This window comes from Myxine glutinosa, chromosome 13, assembly GCF_964187855.1.
Source record: "Myxine glutinosa chromosome 13, kmMyxGlut1.1, whole genome shotgun sequence".
NCBI classification, from domain to species: domain Eukaryota; kingdom Metazoa; phylum Chordata; class Myxini; order Myxiniformes; family Myxinidae; genus Myxine; species Myxine glutinosa.
Window position 1 is genome coordinate 77,990,264 of NC_136273.1, and position 16,548 is coordinate 78,006,811.

Consider the following 16,548-nt stretch of genomic DNA (forward strand, 5'->3'; position numbering starts at 1 on the left):
GTGGGAGATTTGTTTGGATTGAATTACAATGAGAGTGAGAGATTTGTTTGGATTGAATTGCAGTGAGAGTGAGAGATTTGTTTGGATTGAATTACAATGAGAGTGAGAGATTTGTTTGGATTGAATTACAATGAGAGTGAGAGATTTGTTTGGATTGAAAGACAGTGAGAGGGTGAGATTTGTTTGGAGTGAATTACAGTGAGAGTGAGAGATTTGTTTGGATTGAATTACAGTGAGAGGGTGAGATTTGTTTGGATTGAATTACAATGAGAGTGAGAGATTTGTTTGGATTGAATTACAGTGAGAGTGTGAGATTTGTTTGGATTGAATTATAGTGAGAGTGAGAGATTTGTTTGGATTGAATTACAGTGAGAGGGTGAGATTTGTTTGGATTGAATTATAGTGAGAGTGAGAGATTTGTTTGGATTGAATTATAGTGAGAGTGAGAGATTTGTTTGGATTGAATTATAGTGAGAGTGAGAGATTTGTTTGGATTGAATTATAGTGAGAGTGTGAGATTTGTTTGGATTGAATTATAGTGAGAGTGAGAGATTTGTTTGGATTGAATTATAGTGAGAGTGAGAGATTTGTTTGGATTGAATTACAGTGAGAGGGTGAGATTTGTTTGGATTGAATTACAGTGAGAGGGTGAGATTTGTTTGGATTGAATTACAATGAGAGGGTGAGATTTGTTTGGATTGAATTACAGTGAGAGTGGGAGATTTGTTTGGATTGAATTACAGTGAGAGTGTGAGATTTGTTTGGATTGAATTACAGTGAGAGTGTGAGATTTGTTTGGATTGAATTACAGTGAGAGTGTGAGATTTGTTTGGATTGAATTACAGTGAGAGTGTGAGATTTGTTTGGATTGAATTATAGTGAGAGGGTGAGATTTGTTTGGATTGAATTATAGTGAGAGTGAGAGATTTGTTTGGATTGAATTATAGTGAGAGTGTGAGATTTGTTTGGATTGAATTATAGTGAGAGTGAGAGATTTGTTTGGATTGAATTATAGTGAGAGTGAGAGATTTGTTTGGATTGAATTACAGTGAGAGGGTGAGATTTGTTTGGATTGAATTACAGTGAGAGGGTGAGATTTGTTTGGATTGAATTACAATGAGAGGGTGAGATTTGTTTGGATTGAATTACAGTGAGAGTGGGAGATTTGTTTGGATTGAATTACAGTGAGAGTGTGAGATTTGTTTGGATTGAATTACAGTGAGAGTGTGAGATTTGTTTGGATTGAATTACAGTGAGAGTGAGAGATTTGTTTGGATTGAATTACAGTGAGAGGGTGAGATTTGTTTGGATTGAATTACAGTGAGAGTGAGAGATTTGTTTGGATTGAATTGCAGTGAGAGTGAGAGATTTGTTTGGATTGAATTACAATGAGAGTGAGAGATTTGTTTGGATTGAATTACAGTGAGAGTGAGAGATTTGTTTGGATTGAATTGCAGTGAGAGTGAGAGATTTGTTTGGATTGAATTACAGTGAGAGTGAGAGATTTGTTTGGATTGAATTACAGTGAGAGTGAGAGATTTGTTTGGATTGAATTGCAGTGAGAGTGAGAGATTTGTTTGGATTGAATTACAGTGAGAGTGAGAGATTTGTTTGGATTGAATTGCAGTGAGAGTGAGAGATTTGTTTGGATTGAATTACAATGAGAGTGAGAGATTTGTTTGGATTGAATTGCAGTGAGAGTGAGAGATTTGTTTGGATTGAATTACAGTGAGAGGGTGAGATTTGTTTGGATTGAATTACAATGAGAGTGAGAGATTTGTTTGGATTGAATTACAGTGAGAGTGAGAGATTTGTTTGGATTGAATTACAGTGAGAGTGAGAGATTTGTTTGGATTGAAAGACAGTGAGAGTGAGAGATTTGTTTGGATTGAATTACAGTGAGAGTGAGAGATTTGTTTGGATTGAATTACAGTGAGAGTGAGAGATTTGTTTGGATTGAATTACAGTGAGAGTGAGAGATTTGTTTGGATTGAATTACAGTGAGAGTGAGAGATTTGTTTGGATTGAATTACAGTGAGAGTGAGAGATTTGTTTGGATTGAATTACAGTGAGAGTGAGAGATTTGTTTGGATTGAATTACAGTGAGAGTGAGAGATTTGTTTGGATTGAATTACAGTGAGAGTGAGAGATTTGTTTGGATTGAATTGCAGTGAGAGTGAGAGATTTGTTTGGATTGAATTACAGTGAGAGTGAGAGATTTGTTTGGATTGAATTACAGTGAGAGTGAGAGATTTGTTTGGATTGAATTACAATGAGAGTGAGAGATTTGTTTGGATTGAATTGCAGTGAGAGTGAGAGATTTGTTTGGATTGAATTACAGTGAGAGTGAGAGATTTGTTTGGATTGAATTACAGTGAGAGGGTGAGATTTGTTTGGATTGAATTACAATGAGAGTGAGAGATTTGTTTGGATTGAATTACAGTGAGAGGGTGAGATTTGTTTGGATTGAATTACAATGAGAGTGAGAGATTTGTTTGGATTGAAAGACAGTGAGAGTGAGAGATTTGTTTGGATTGAATTACAGTGAGAGGGTGAGATTTGTTTGGATTGAATTACAATGAGAGTGAGAGATTTGTTTGGATTGAATTGCAGTGAGAGTGAGAGATTTGTTTGGATTGAATTACAGTGAGAGTGAGAGATTTGTTTGGATTGAAAGACAGTGAGAGTGAGAGATTTGTTTGGATTGAATTACAGTGAGAGTGAGAGATTTGTTTGGATTGAATTACAGTGAGAGGGTGAGATTTGTTTGGAGTGAATTACAATGAGAGTGAGAGATTTGTTTGGATTGAATTACAGTGAGAGTGAGAGATTTGTTTGGAGTGAATTACAATGAGAGTGAGAGATTTGTTTGGATTGAATTACAGTGAGAGGGTGAGATTTGTTTGGATTGAATTACAGTGAGAGTGTGAGATTTGTTTGGATTGAATTACAGTGAGAGTGTGAGATTTGTTTGGATTGAAAGACAGTGAGAGTGTGAGATTTGTTTGGATTGAATTACAATGAGAGTGTGAGATTTGTTTGGATTGAATTACAGTGAGAGTGAGAGATTTGTTTGGATTGAATTACAATGAGAGTGTGAGATTTGTTTGGATTGAATTACAGTGAGAGTGAGAGATTTGTTTGGATTGAATTACAGTGAGAGTGTGAGATTTGTTTGGATTGAATTACAGTGAGAGTGTGAGATTTGTTTGGATTGAAAGACAGTGAGAGTGTGAGATTTGTTTGGATTGAATTACAATGAGAGTGTGAGATTTGTTTGGATTGAAAGACAGTGAGAGTGTGAGATTTGTTTGGATTGAATTACAATGAGAGTGTGAGATTTGTTTGGATTGAATTACAATGAGAGTGTGAGATTTGTTTGGATTGAAAGACAGTGAGAGTGTGAGATTTGTTTGGATTGAATTACAATGAGAGTGTGAGATTTGTTTGGATTGAATTACAGTGAGAGTGAGAGATTTGTTTGGATTGAATTACAGTGAGAGTGAGAGATTTGTTTGGATTGAATTACAATGAGAGTGTGAGATTTGTTTGGATTGAATTACAGTGAGAGGGTGAGATTTGTTTGGAGTGAATTACAGTGAGAGTGTGAGATTTGTTTGGATTGAATTACAATGAGAGTGAGAGATTTGTTTGGATTGAATTACAGTGAGAGGGTGAGATTTGTTTGGAGTGAATTACAGTGAGAGTGTGAGATTTGTTTGGATTGAATTACAGTGAGAGTGAGAGATTTGTTTGGATTGAATTACAGTGAGAGAGAGATTTGTTTGGATTGAAAGACAGTGAGAGTGAGAGATTTGTTTGGATTGAATTACAGTGAGAGTGAGAGATTTGTTTGGAGTGAATTACAGTGAGAGTGACAGATTTGTTTGGATTGAATTACAATGAGAGTGAGAGATTTGTTTGGATTGAAAGACAGTGAGAGTGAGAGATTTGTTTGGATTGAATTACAGTGAGAGTGAGAGATTTGTTTGGATTGAATTACAATGAGAGTGAGAGATTTGTTTGGATTGAATTACAGTGAGAGTGAGAGATTTGTTTGGATTGAATTACAGTGAGAGTGAGAGATTTGTTTGGATTGAATTACAGTGAGAGGGTGAGATTTGTTTGGATTGAATTACAGTGAGAGTGAGAGATTTGTTTGGATTGAATTACAGTGAGAGTGAGAGATTTGTTTGGATTGAATTACAGTGAGAGTGAGAGATTTGTTTGGATTGAATTACAGTGAGAGGGTGAGATTTGTTTGGATTGAATTACAGTGAGAGTGAGAGATTTGTTTGGATTGAATTACAATGAGAGTGAGAGATTTGCTTGGATTGAATTACAATGAGAGTGAGAGATTTGTTTGGATTGAATTACAGTGAGAGTGAGAGATTTGTTTGGATTGAATTACAGTGAGAGTGAGAGATTTGTTTGGATTGAATTACAGTGAGAGGGTGAGATTTGTTTGGATTGAATTACAGTGAGAGTGAGAGATTTGTTTGGATTGAATTACAGTGAGAGTGAGAGATTTGTTTGGATTGAATTACAGTGAGAGGGTGAGATTTGTTTGGATTGAATTACAGTGAGAGGGTGAGATTTGTTTGGATTGAATTACAGTGAGAGGGTGAGATTTGTTTGGATTGAATTACAGTGAGAGGGTGAGATTTGTTTGGATTGAATTACAGTGAGAGTGAGAGATTTGTTTGGATTGAATTACAGTGAGAGGGTGAGATTTGTTTGGATTGAATTACAGTGAGAGTGAGAGATTTGTTTGGATTGAAAGACAGTGAGAGTGAGAGATTTGTTTGGATTGAATTGCAGTGAGAGTGAGAGATTTGTTTGGATTGAATTACAATGAGAGTGAGAGATTTGTTTGGATTGAATTACAGTGAGAGTGAGAGATTTGTTTGGATTGAATTACAGTGAGAGTGTGAGATTTGTTTGGATTGATTTACAGTGAGAGTGAGAGATTTGTTTGGATTGAATTACAGTGAGAGGGTGAGATTTGTTTGGATTGAATTACAGTGAGAGGGTGAGATTTGTTTGGATTGAAAGACAGTGAGAGGGTGAGATTTGTTTGGATTGAATTACAGTGAGAGTGAGAGATTTGTTTGGATTGAAAGACAGTGAGAGGGTGAGATTTGTTTGGATTGAATTACAGTGAGAGTGAGAGATTTGTTTGGATTGAATTACAGTGAGAGGGTGAGATTTGTTTGGATTGAATTACAGTGAGAGGGTGAGATTTGTTTGGATTGAAAGACAGTGAGAGGGTGAGATTTGTTTGGATTGAATTACAGTGAGAGTGAGAGATTTGTTTGGATTGAATTACAGTGAGAGGGTGAGATTTGTTTGGATTGAATTACAGTGAGAGTGAGAGATTTGTTTGGATTGAATTACAGTGAGAGTGTGAGATTTGTTTGGATTGATTTACAGTGAGAGTGAGAGATTTGTTTGGATTGAATTACAGTGAGAGTGAGAGATTTGTTTGGATTGAATTACAATGAGAGTGAGAGATTTGTTTGGATTGAATTACAGTGAGAGTGAGAGATTTGTTTGGATTGAATTACAGTGAGAGTGAGAGATTTGTTTGGATTGAATTACAGTGAGAGGGTGAGATTTGTTTGGATTGAATTACAGTGAGAGTGAGAGATTTGTTTGGATTGAATTACAGTGAGAGTGAGAGATTTGTTTGGATTGAATTACAGTGAGAGTGAGAGATTTGTTTGGATTGAATTACAGTGAGAGGGTGAGATTTGTTTGGATTGAATTACAGTGAGAGTGAGAGATTTGTTTGGATTGAATTACAATGAGAGTGAGAGATTTGCTTGGATTGAATTACAATGAGAGTGAGAGATTTGTTTGGATTGAATTACAGTGAGAGTGAGAGATTTGTTTGGATTGAATTACAGTGAGAGTGAGAGATTTGTTTGGATTGAATTACAGTGAGAGGGTGAGATTTGTTTGGATTGAATTACAGTGAGAGTGAGAGATTTGTTTGGATTGAATTACAGTGAGAGTGAGAGATTTGTTTGGATTGAATTACAGTGAGAGGGTGAGATTTGTTTGGATTGAATTACAGTGAGAGGGTGAGATTTGTTTGGATTGAATTACAGTGAGAGGGTGAGATTTGTTTGGATTGAATTACAGTGAGAGGGTGAGATTTGTTTGGATTGAATTACAGTGAGAGTGAGAGATTTGTTTGGATTGAATTACAGTGAGAGTGTGAGATTTGTTTGGATTGATTTACAGTGAGAGTGAGAGATTTGTTTGGATTGAATTACAGTGAGAGTGAGAGATTTGTTTGGATTGATTTACAGTGAGAGTGAGAGATTTGTTTGGATTGAATTACAATGAGAGTGAGAGATTTGTTTGGATTGATTTACAGTGAGAGTGAGAGATTTGTTTGGATTGATTTACAGTGAGAGATTTGTTTGGATTGAATTACAGTGAGAGTGAGAGATTTGTTTGGATTGAATTACAATGAGAGGGTGAGATTTGTTTGGATTGATTTACAGTGAGAGTGAGAGATTTGTTTGGATTGATTTACAGTGAGAGTGAGAGATTTGTTTGGATTGAATTACAATGAGAGTGAGAGATTTGTTTGGATTGATTTACAGTGAGAGTGAGAGATTTGTTTGGATTGAATTACAATGAGAGTGAGAGATTTGTTTGGATTGAATTACAGTGAGAGTGAGAGATTTGTTTGGATTGAATTGCAGTGAGAGTGAGAGATTTGTTTGGATTGAATTACAGTGAGAGTGAGAGATTTGTTTGGATTGAATTACAATGAGAGTGAGAGATTTGTTTGGATTGAATTACAGTGAGAGGGTGAGATTTGTTTGGATTGAATTACAATGAGAGTGAGAGATTTGTTTGGATTGAATTACAGTGAGAGTGAGAGATTTGTTTGGATTGAATTACAGTGAGAGGGTGAGATTTGTTTGGATTGAATTACAATGAGAGTGAGAGATTTGTTTGGATTGAAAGACAGTGAGAGTGAGAGATTTGTTTGGATTGAATTACAGTGAGAGTGAGAGATTTGTTTGGATTGAATTGCAGTGAGAGTGAGAGATTTGTTTGGATTGAATTACAATGAGAGTGAGAGATTTGTTTGGATTGAATTGCAGTGAGAGTGAGAGATTTGTTTGGATTGAATTACAGTGAGAGTGAGAGATTTGTTTGGATTGAAAGACAGTGAGAGGGTGAGATTTGTTTGGATTGAATTGCAATGAGAGTGAGAGATTTGTTTGGATTGAATTACAGTGAGAGTGAGAGATTTGTTTGGATTGAATTACAGTGAGAGTGAGAGATTTGTTTGGATTGAATTACAGTGAGAGGGTGAGATTTGTTTGGAGTGAATTACAATGAGAGTGAGAGATTTGTTTGGAGTGAATTACAGTGAGAGTGAGAGATTTGTTTGGATTGAATTACAGTGAGAGGGTGAGATTTGTTTGGATTGAATTGCAGTGAGAGTGAGAGATTTGTTTGGATTGAATTACAATGAGAGTGAGAGATTTGTTTGGATTGAATTGCAGTGAGAGTGAGAGATTTGTTTGGATTGAATTACAGTGAGAGTGAGAGATTTGTTTGGATTGAAAGACAGTGAGAGGGTGAGATTTGTTTGGATTGAATTGCAGTGAGAGGGTGAGATTTGTTTGGAGTGAATTACAATGAGAGTGAGAGATTTGTTTGGAGTGAATTACAGTGAGAGTGAGAGATTTGTTTGGATTGAATTACAGTGAGAGGGTGAGATTTGTTTGGATTGAATTACAGTGAGAGTGAGAGATTTGTTTGGATTGAATTACAATGAGAGTGAGAGATTTGTTTGGATTGAATTGCAGTGAGAGTGAGAGATTTGTTTGGATTGAATTACAGTGAGAGTGAGAGATTTGTTTGGATTGAAAGACAGTGAGAGGGTGAGATTTGTTTGGATTGAATTGCAATGAGAGTGAGAGATTTGTTTGGATTGAATTACAGTGAGAGTGAGAGATTTGTTTGGATTGAATTACAGTGAGAGTGAGAGATTTGTTTGGATTGAATTACAGTGAGAGGGTGAGATTTGTTTGGAGTGAATTACAATGAGAGTGAGAGATTTGTTTGGAGTGAATTACAGTGAGAGTGAGAGATTTGTTTGGATTGAATTACAGTGAGAGGGTGAGATTTGTTTGGATTGAATTACAGTGAGAGTGAGAGATTTGTTTGGATTGAATTACAGTGAGAGGGTGAGATTTGTTTGGATTGAATTACAGTGAGAGGGTGAGATTTGTTTGGAGTGAATTACAATGAGAGTGAGAGATTTGTTTGGATTGAATTACAGTGAGAGGGTGAGATTTGTTTGGATTGAATTACAGTGAGAGTGTGAGATTTGTTTGGATTGAATTACAGTGAGAGGGTGAGATTTGTTTGGAGTGAATTACAGTGAGAGTGTGAGATTTGTTTGGATTGAATTACAATGAGAGTGAGAGATTTGTTTGGATTGAATTACAGTGAGAGGGTGAGATTTGTTTGGATTGAATTACAGTGAGAGTGTGAGATTTGTTTGGATTGAATTACAGTGAGAGGGTGAGATTTGTTTGGAGTGAATTACAGTGAGAGTGTGAGATTTGTTTGGATTGAATTACAGTGAGAGTGAGAGATTTGTTTGGATTGAATTACAGTGAGAGAGAGATTTGTTTGGATTGAAAGACAGTGAGAGTGAGAGATTTGTTTGGATTGAATTACAGTGAGAGTGAGAGATTTGTTTGGAGTGAATTACAGTGAGAGTGACAGATTTGTTTGGATTGAATTACAGTGAGAGTGAGAGATTTGTTTGGATTGAATTACAATGAGAGTGAGAGATTTGTTTGGATTGAATTACAGTGAGAGTGAGAGATTTGTTTGGATTGAATTACAGTGAGAGTGAGAGATTTGTTTGGATTGAATTACAGTGAGAGGGTGAGATTTGTTTGGATTGAATTACAGTGAGAGTGAGAGATTTGTTTGGATTGAATTACAGTGAGAGTGAGAGATTTGTTTGGATTGAATTACAGTGAGAGTGAGAGATTTGTTTGGATTGAATTACAGTGAGAGGGTGAGATTTGTTTGGATTGAATTACAGTGAGAGTGAGAGATTTGTTTGGATTGAATTACAATGAGAGTGAGAGATTTGCTTGGATTGAATTACAATGAGAGTGAGAGATTTGTTTGGATTGAATTACAGTGAGAGTGAGAGATTTGTTTGGATTGAATTACAGTGAGAGTGAGAGATTTGTTTGGATTGAATTACAGTGAGAGGGTGAGATTTGTTTGGATTGAATTACAGTGAGAGTGAGAGATTTGTTTGGATTGAATTACAGTGAGAGTGAGAGATTTGTTTGGATTGAATTACAGTGAGAGTGAGAGATTTGTTTGGATTGAATTACAATGAGAGTGAGAGATTTGTTTGGACTGAATTACAGTGAGAGTGGGAGATTTGTTTGGATTGAATTACAGTGAGAGTGAGAGATTTGTTTGGATTGAATTACAGTGAGAGTGAGAGATTTGTTTGGATTGAAAGACAGTGAGTGAGAGATTTGTTTGGATTGAATTACAGTGAGAGTGAGAGATTTGTTTGGATTGAATTACAGTGAGAGTGAGAGATTTGTTTGGATTGAATTACAGTGAGAGTGAGAGATTTGTTTGGATTGAATTACAGTGAGAGTGAGAGATTTGTTTGGATTGAATTACAGTGAGAGGGTGAGATTTGTTTGGATTGAATTACAGTGAGAGGGTGAGATTTGTTTGGATTGAATTACAGTGAGAGTGGGAGATTTGTTTGGATTGAATTACAATGAGAGTGAGAGATTTGTTTGGATTGAATTGCAGTGCGAGTGAGAGATTTGTTTGGATTGAATTACAGTGAGAGTGAGAGATTTGTTTGGATTGAAAGACAGTGAGAGGGTGAGATTTGTTTGGATTGAATTGCAATGAGAGTGAGAGATTTGTTTGGATTGAATTACAGTGAGAGTGAGAGATTTGTTTGGATTGAATTACAGTGAGAGTGAGAGATTTGTTTGGATTGAATTACAGTGAGAGGGTGAGATTTGTTTGGAGTGAATTACAATGAGAGTGAGAGATTTGTTTGGAGTGAATTACAGTGAGAGTGAGAGATTTGTTTGGATTGAATTACAGTGAGAGGGTGAGATTTGTTTGGATTGAATTACAGTGAGAGTGAGAGATTTGTTTGGATTGAATTACAGTGAGAGGGTGAGATTTGTTTGGATTGAATTACAGTGAGAGGGTGAGATTTGTTTGGATTGAATTACAGTGAGAGGGTGAGATTTGTTTGGAGTGAATTACAATGAGAGTGAGAGATTTGTTTGGATTGAATTACAGTGAGAGGGTGAGATTTGTTTGGATTGAATTACAGTGAGAGTGTGAGATTTGTTTGGATTGAATTACAGTGAGAGGGTGAGATTTGTTTGGAGTGAATTACAGTGAGAGTGTGAGATTTGTTTGGATTGAATTACAATGAGAGTGAGAGATTTGTTTGGATTGAATTACAGTGAGAGGGTGAGATTTGTTTGGATTGAATTACAGTGAGAGTGTGAGATTTGTTTGGATTGAATTACAGTGAGAGGGTGAGATTTGTTTGGAGTGAATTACAGTGAGAGTGTGAGATTTGTTTGGATTGAATTACAGTGAGAGTGAGAGATTTGTTTGGATTGAATTACAGTGAGAGAGAGATTTGTTTGGATTGAAAGACAGTGAGAGTGAGAGATTTGTTTGGATTGAATTACAGTGAGAGTGAGAGATTTGTTTGGAGTGAATTACAGTGAGAGTGACAGATTTGTTTGGATTGAATTACAGTGAGAGTGAGAGATTTGTTTGGATTGAATTACAATGAGAGTGAGAGATTTGTTTGGATTGAATTACAGTGAGAGTGAGAGATTTGTTTGGATTGAATTACAGTGAGAGTGAGAGATTTGTTTGGATTGAATTACAGTGAGAGGGTGAGATTTGTTTGGATTGAATTACAGTGAGAGTGAGAGATTTGTTTGGATTGAATTACAGTGAGAGTGAGAGATTTGTTTGGATTGAATTACAGTGAGAGTGAGAGATTTGTTTGGATTGAATTACAGTGAGAGGGTGAGATTTGTTTGGATTGAATTACAGTGAGAGTGAGAGATTTGTTTGGATTGAATTACAATGAGAGTGAGAGATTTGCTTGGATTGAATTACAATGAGAGTGAGAGATTTGTTTGGATTGAATTACAGTGAGAGTGAGAGATTTGTTTGGATTGAATTACAGTGAGAGTGAGAGATTTGTTTGGATTGAATTACAGTGAGAGGGTGAGATTTGTTTGGATTGAATTACAGTGAGAGTGAGAGATTTGTTTGGATTGAATTACAGTGAGAGTGAGAGATTTGTTTGGATTGAATTACAGTGAGAGTGAGAGATTTGTTTGGATTGAATTACAATGAGAGTGAGAGATTTGTTTGGACTGAATTACAGTGAGAGTGGGAGATTTGTTTGGATTGAATTACAGTGAGAGTGAGAGATTTGTTTGGATTGAATTACAGTGAGAGTGAGAGATTTGTTTGGATTGAAAGACAGTGAGTGAGAGATTTGTTTGGATTGAATTACAGTGAGAGTGAGAGATTTGTTTGGATTGAATTACAGTGAGAGTGAGAGATTTGTTTGGATTGAATTACAGTGAGAGTGAGAGATTTGTTTGGATTGAATTACAGTGAGAGTGAGAGATTTGTTTGGATTGAATTACAGTGAGAGGGTGAGATTTGTTTGGATTGAATTACAGTGAGAGGGTGAGATTTGTTTGGATTGAATTACAGTGAGAGGGTGAGATTTGTTTGGATTGAATTACAGTGAGAGGGTGAGATTTGTTTGGATTGAATTACAGTGAGAGTGGGAGATTTGTTTGGATTGAATTACAGTGAGAGTGGGAGATTTGTTTGGATTGAATTACAGTGAGAGTGAGAGATTTGTTTGGATTGAATTACAATGAGAGTGAGAGATTTGTTTGGATTGAATTGCAGTGAGAGTGAGAGATTTGTTTGGATTGAATTACAATGAGAGTGAGAGATTTGTTTGGATTGAATTGCAGTGAGAGTGTGAGATTTGTTTGGATTGAATTACAGTGAGAGGGTGAGATTTGTTTGGATTGAATTACAGTGAGAGGGTGAGATTTGTTTGGATTGAATTACAATGAGAGTGAGAGATTTGTTTGGATTGAATTACAGTGAGAGTGTGAGATTTGTTTGGATTGAATTACAGTGAGAGTGAGAGATTTGTTTGGATTGAATTGCAGTGAGAGTGAGAGATTTGTTTGGATTGAATTACAGTGAGAGTGAGAGATTTGTTTGGATTGAATTACAGTGAGAGTGGGAGATTTGTTTGGATTGAATTACAGTGAGAGTGGGAGATTTGTTTGGATTGAATTGCAGTGAGAGTGAGAGATTTGTTTGGATTGAATTACAGTGAGAGTGGGAGATTTGTTTGGATTGAATTACAGTGAGAGTGAGAGATTTGTTTGGATTGAATTGCAGTGAGAGTGAGAGATTTGTTTGGATTGAATTGCAGTGAGAGTGAGAGATTTGTTTGGATTGAATTACAATGAGAGTGAGAGATTTGTTTGGATTGAATTACAATGAGAGTGAGAGATTTGTTTGGATTGAATTACAATGAGAGGGTGAGATTTGTTTGGATTGAAAGACAGTGAGAGTGAGAGATTTGTTTGGATTGAATTACAGTGAGAGGGTGAGATTTGTTTGGATTGAATTATAGTGAGAGTGAGAGATTTGTTTGGATTGAATTACAGTGAGAGTGAGAGATTTGTTTGGATTGAATTGCAGTGAGAGTGAGAGATTTGTTTGGATTGAATTACAATGAGAGTGAGAGATTTGTTTGGATTGAAAGACAGTGAGAGTGAGAGATTTGTTTGGATTGAATTACAATGAGAGTGAGAGATTTGTTTGGATTGAATTACAGTGGGAGTGAGAGATTTGTTTGGATTGAATTACAGTGAGAGTGAGAGATTTGTTTGGAGTGAATTACAATGAGAGTGAGAGATTTGTTTGGAGTGAATTACAATGAGAGTGAGAGATTTGTTTGGATTGAATTACAGTGAGAGTGAGAGATTTGTTTGGATTGAATTACAGTGAGAGTGAGAGATTTGTTTGGATTGAATTACAGTGAGAGTGAGAGATTTGTTTGGAGTGAATTACAATGAGAGTGAGAGATTTGTTTGGATTGAATTACAATGAGAGTGAGAGATTTGTTTGGATTGAATTACAGTGAGAGTGAGAGATTTGTTTGGATTGAAAGACAGTGAGAGTGAGAGATTTGTTTGGAGTGAATTACAGTGAGAGTGGGAGATTTGTTTGGATTGAAAGACAGTGAGAGTGTGAGATTTGTTTGGATTGAATTACAGTGAGAGTGTGAGATTTGTTTGGATTGAATTACAGTGAGAGTGAGAGATTTGTTTGGATTGAATTACAGTGAGAGGGTGAGATTTGTTTGGATTGAATTACAGTGAGAGTGAGAGATTTGTTTGGATTGAATTACAGTGAGAGTGAGAGATTTGTTTGGATTGAATTACAGTGAGAGGGTGAGATTTGTTTGGATTGAATTACAGTGAGAGGGTGAGATTTGTTTGGATTGAATTACAATGAGAGGGTGAGATTTGTTTGGATTGAATTACAGTGAGAGTGAGAGATTTGTTTGGATTGAATTACAATGAGAGTGAGAGATTTGTTTGGATTGAATTGCAGTGAGAGTGAGAGATTTGTTTGGATTGAATTACAATGAGAGTGAGAGATTTGTTTGGATTGAATTACAGTGAGAGGGTGAGATTTGTTTGGATTGAATTGCAGTGAGAGTGTGAGATTTGTTTGGATTGAATTACAGTGAGAGTGTGAGATTTGTTTGGATTGAATTACAGTGAGAGTGAGAGATTTGTTTGGATTGAATTACAGTGAGAGTGTGAGATTTGTTTGGATTGAATTACAGTGAGAGTGTGAGATTTGTTTGGATTGAATTACAGTGAGAGGGTGAGATTTGTTTGGATTGAATTACAATGAGAGTGAGAGATTTGTTTGGATTGAAAGACAGTGAGAGTGAGAGATTTGTTTGGATTGAATTACAATGAGAGTGAGAGATTTGTTTGGATTGAATTACAGTGAGAGTGAGAGATTTGTTTGGATTGAATTACAGTGAGAGTGAGAGATTTGTTTGGATTGAATTACAATGAGAGTGAGAGATTTGTTTGGATTGAATTGCAGTGAGAGTGAGAGATTTGTTTGGATTGAATTACAATGAGAGTGAGAGATTTGTTTGGATTGAAAGACAGTGAGAGTGAGAGATTTGTTTGGATTGAATTACAATGAGAGTGAGAGATTTGTTTGGATTGAAAGACAGTGAGAGTGAGAGATTTGTTTGGATTGAATTACAATGAGAGTGAGAGATTTGTTTGGATTGAATTACAGTGAGAGTGAGAGATTTGTTTGGATTGAATTACAATGAGAGTGAGAGATTTGTTTGGATTGAAAGACAGTGAGAGTGAGAGATTTGTTTGGATTGAATTACAATGAGAGTGAGAGATTTGTTTGGATTGAATTACAGTGAGAGTGAGAGATTTGTTTGGATTGAATTACAGTGAGAGTGAGAGATTTGTTTGGATTGAATTACAATGAGAGTGAGAGATTTGTTTGGATTGAATTGCAGTGAGAGTGAGAGATTTGTTTGGATTGAATTACAATGAGAGTGAGAGATTTGTTTGGATTGAAAGACAGTGAGAGTGAGAGATTTGTTTGGATTGAATTACAATGAGAGTGAGAGATTTGTTTGGATTGAAAGACAGTGAGAGTGAGAGATTTGTTTGGATTGAATTACAATGAGAGTGAGAGATTTGTTTGGATTGAATTACAGTGAGAGTGAGAGATTTGTTTGGATTGAATTACAGTGAGAGTGAGAGATTTGTTTGGATTGAATTGCAGTGAGAGTGAGAGATTTGTTTGGATTGAATTACAATGAGAGTGAGAGATTTGTTTGGATTGAATTACAGTGAGAGTGAGAGATTTGTTTGGATTGAATTGCAGTGAGAGGGTGAGATTTGTTTGGATTGAATTGCAGTGAGAGTGAGAGATTTGTTTGGATTGAATTGCAGTGAGAGTGAGAGATTTGTTTGGATTGAATTACAATGAGAGTGAGAGATTTGTTTGGATTGAATTACAGTGAGAGTGAGAGATTTGTTTGGATTGAATTACAATGAGAGTGAGAGATTTGTTTGGATTGAATTGCAGTGAGAGTGAGAGATTTGTTTGGATTGAATTACAATGAGAGTGAGAGATTTGTTTGGATTGAATTACAATGAGAGTGAGAGATTTGTTTGGATTGAATTACAGTGAGAGTGAGAGATTTGTTTGGATTGAAAGACAGTGAGAGGGTGAGATTTGTTTGGATTGAATTACAGTGAGAGGGTGAGATTTGTTTGGATTGAAAGACAGTGAGAGGGTGAGATTTGTTTGGATTGAATTACAATGAGAGTGAGAGATTTGTTTGGATTGAATTGCAGTGAGAGTGAGAGATTTGTTTGGATTGAATTACAATGAGAGTGAGAGATTTGTTTGGATTGAATTACAGTGAGAGTGAGAGATTTGTTTGGATTGAATTACAATGAGAGTGAGAGATTTGTTTGGATTGAATTGCAGTGAGAGTGAGAGATTTGTTTGGATTGAATTACAATGAGAGTGAGAGATTTGTTTGGATTGAATTGCAGTGAGAGTGAGAGATTTGTTTGGATTGAATTACAGTGAGAGTGGGAGATTTGTTTGGATTGAATTACAGTGAGAGTGTGAGATTTGTTTGGATTGAATTACAATGAGAGTGAGAGATTTGTTTGGATTGAATTGCAGTGAGAGTGAGAGATTTGTTTGGATTGAATTACAGTGAGAGTGAGAGATTTGTTTGGATTGAATTGCAGTGAGAGTGAGAGATTTGTTTGGATTGAATTACAATGAGAGTGAGAGATTTGTTTGGATTGAATTACAATGAGAGTGAGAGATTTGTTTGGATTGAATTACAATGAGAGTGAGAGATTTGTTTGGATTGAATTACAGTGAGAGTGAGAGATTTGTTTGGATTGAATTACAGTGAGAGTGGGAGATTTGTTTGGATTGAATTACAGTGAGAGTGGGAGATTTGTTTGGATTGAATTACAATGAGAGTGAGAGATTTGTTTGGATTGAATTACAATGAGAGTGAGAGATTTGTTTGGATTGAATTGCAGTGAGAGTGAGAGATTTGTTTGGATTGAATTGCAGTGAGAGTGAGAGATTTGTTTGGATTGAATTACAATGAGAGTGAGAGATTTGTTTGGATTGAATTACAATGAGAGTGAGAGATTTGTTTGGATTGAATTACAATGAGAGTGAGAGATTTGTTTGGATTGAATTACAGTGAGAGTGAGAGATTTGTTTGGATTGAATTACAGTGAGAGTGGGAGATTTGTTTGGATTGAATTACAGTGAGAGTGGGAGATTTGTTTGGATTGAATTGCAGTGAGAGTGAGA